Below are 3,521 nucleotides of genomic sequence, written 5' to 3' on the forward strand. Positions count from 1 at the left end.
GATATATTTGAAGATCCATTGATTGAGAATATCTAGGGATGTGTTCCTTGCTACAAGAGAAGCCAAAAATCAGCATTTAATCAATATTCATGTTGCTAGGGACCAGATACAATTTTTGAGGGATTTGAAAGGGGAAAGCTACCCTTCTTTCAAGGAGGCTACTTCTCCCATCAATTTGTATAACTACTAATTCGAATTATCGTCTAGTAGAGAGGAATTTTTGGTGTTTTTGTGAAGAAAACATGTTGTTTAGTAGTTATACTTTCATTTCCAGCATGGATATACTTGACTTGATTCTAATAATGAACTTTGGTTTCATTTTTAGCTTATAAGACTATGTTTCCACGATTCACATTCCTTTGCAGAATGATCTTCATTAGGTGATCATCCAAAACAAATTTAAATCTCCTAACTATAATGCAAGAGGCCCCTCTAGCAAAATTATGTCATCCACAAATTGCACGTGATTTATACTCCTAACTCCTTCTAAAAATCTGATTTTAGGAATGGAAATCCTCCTTATTTCATATTATATCATCCTACTCAATAATTCGTCCATTAGAATGTATAGATAAAGAGAGAGATAGAAAGAGAGGGAATCCCTTGTTGATCCCTCCACTAGCTCGAAAGAAACCCACTGGCTCGAATCCCATATTCCTCAAAACAACAAAGAGAAATGAGTGATTGACCCTGTCAAAGGCATTTCTCATATCAAGTTTAATTACCATTCCTTTTTCCTCCTTGGATTTTCTAGATAGATTGCCTCTTGCACAAACACAAAATTATCCTAAATTTTTCGTTTTCTGAAAAATCACCCTTGATTCTCTGAAATCAAAGATGCAAGGAGAGGGGAGAGCCTCAAGGCTATTATTTTAGAAATAACTTTGTAGTGTAAATTTTATAAAAAAATAGGACAACAGAGAGAGAAAGAAAAGTGCCTTACATATTTAGGGATCAAAGACAAGAAAGAGGAGTTGAGAGCTCCCTCCGTTTAACCTGATGTTTTAATAAAGTTTATCATTCTCCATAGATCAAATTTTATTGTATTCCAGCACTTTTGGTAAAAGTAACTAGTTAATGCATTTGGGCATGGGGCCTTATCCAAATTAAAGGACCAAACAAACTTTTAAATTTCTTCTTCTGATATCGATTTCATTAAAAATGCATTACCATCATTTGAAACAAATCGAGGGACCTAAGAGATAAAATTCACAATTAAGTGAGGTGGAGTACATGATTCCTTATAGAACACTTCAAAATGGGAAAACACTATTAATTTTAATTTCTCTATATCCAAGGTAACTTCTCCATTTACATCCATTGATTAAACCCTATTCCTACAATCTTGCATTTTTCCTACCTATGGAATAATTTTGTGTTTCTATCTCCAACTTTTAGCCATACACTTCTCGATTTTAGCGGCCAAGTCTCCTCGTTGTCCTTTATTTGTCTTTCCATCTTTTAGAAAAGTTGTTTTTCCTTAACTAAATTTTTGCAATGACCACACACTCCTCCATGTGTTGGGAAATTTCCTCCAATTAGGAGCAGGTCTTCCGTACTTCCATTTTATTATATTTCTTCTTTTCCCAAACCCAATCTTAAATTACTTCCTTCAAGTCCTTTATTTTTTTTTCTGATATATAAATTGGAGAGCCTGAAATCAATCTAGTCCAGGAACTAGCTATAAGAGGAGTAAAGTCCTCTTCATTCAACCATAACGGGTTAATAAATGGTATAGGCCCATGATTCTCATTCCATTTAAAAACGAGCTTCATTAGGTGATGGTCTAAGACCCCCCCGCCCCCCAATCTAGGTGGGATGAATATTGATGCGTTACTCCAACAATTTTCTATCAATAAGGAACCTATCTAGTCTAGTTGCAATGTGCCCTCGACCTGCTCTTTTGTTACTCTAGGTAAATATGGAGGCTCTTTTTTTGACATCCATTAAGTCCAGCTAAGTTATTAGATCTTCTGTCCTTTCTTGAAACTGATCTCTCACTACAACATCATCCTTCTTCTCCTATGGATGGATTGTTACATGGAAATATTTTCTCGAGATAGAATATTTGTTAAGGAGATTGTCTCTCTGCCTTGAGAGTGAGTACTGACACTCCATATTGTCATTATATGCATTTGGATTGTAGATATTAACAATATCTCAAATATTCTTAGAAGGGACAAGAATCAATCTAGTAAGAAGCCAGTGAAGAGTCTTTTCCTAAAAAATAAACTAACAAATAAAAGAGGCCCAGAGGGTGCAAATCCCCCTTGATGCACCTCTTGAGCTAAGAGTTGATGAAATACTATTTCTCCAAAGTGTTCTACTCTTTGAAAGAGCTTATTTCTCCCATAAATTTGTCTCCTAGAGAAGGAGGATGTGAGGGTTTTCACACTTGATGATACTTTTAATTTTTTATATCCTCTTTTTACTACCCATCCCATAGAATTACAGGAGAAAATATTCATCTACTTAATGGTGGATTTAAAACCTCCAAAGGAGTGTGGGACTACTTTTTTCTTTCTTAATACTATTCTTGGGGAGCTTAAAAATTAGAAAAATTATCATTGTATACATTCGATTCACATTATCCCTCTCTTCATATATTGATCTTAACTTATGATTGGAGATGTGGTGGCTTCAAAACCTCTTTCTATTTCAGCTTCGAAATTATCATCAATGCAAGTGTAAAAGTCAAACTCTGGTTTTTCTCCTTTACATGAGTCAAACTCTTCTTCTTCTATTGTATTGTCCTCGTTGGGAGTTTTTTTCTCCCTTCATCCACATCAAGTACTATCATTTCCCCTTTATATTTCTTGTTTCCTTCACCTCCTAGGACTTAGTCTCTCACTTCATTATCCTATAATTCTCCTTCTTCCATGATATTTTCTAAAGGCGCATATTGACTCGATTTCCTTGCTTACTTCCCTTTATCCTCAGAGGCCAACTCCTTTCCTCTAGATTTCCCTTGATTGGGCTCTGGAGGGTGATGCTAGGGAGGACCATGTCCTTTTTGATCATGCTATTTATTCTTCCCTTTCCTCCTTTATTGAGACTTCCATTTTCCTCTATCCTCGTTATTAATTTGAGCCTTCATTGTCTTAGGAAAATACTTATAGTCATAATCCATTAGTTAAATGAAAGGATAGTTATCCAAGGGGAGTCAAATTACTTCAGTAAGTTCCTTCTCAAGACCACCTTTAATGCAAATCCTTGCGTAGGAATACATTGAATCCCTAGGCTTTGCTTTATCTATATTTTTTCCCAAATAATTTCCCATATTCCTAAGAGTTTCTTTATCCCATCAATGCAAAGGAAGATGTAGAAACTTCACCTATACTGGAACAGTTGAGGGAACATAATTCTCCAAAATAAAAGCAAGAATCTACTGTTCAAGAGAAATTCCTTGGGCTCCCATGAAGTAAGGGTCATTCCTAAGGATGAGGCCTTGATTCTCCTTTTTCGTGAATGGAAATATGAAAAATCCTTTTCCACATAGGATACATTCTATATGACCCTTG

Source organism: Pinus tabuliformis, chromosome 3_2 (genome assembly GCF_031772625.1).
Source record: "Pinus tabuliformis cultivar Carrire ecotype Pingquan chromosome 3_2, CPIR1, whole genome shotgun sequence".
Classification (NCBI taxonomy): Eukaryota; Viridiplantae; Streptophyta; class Pinopsida; order Pinales; family Pinaceae; genus Pinus; species Pinus tabuliformis.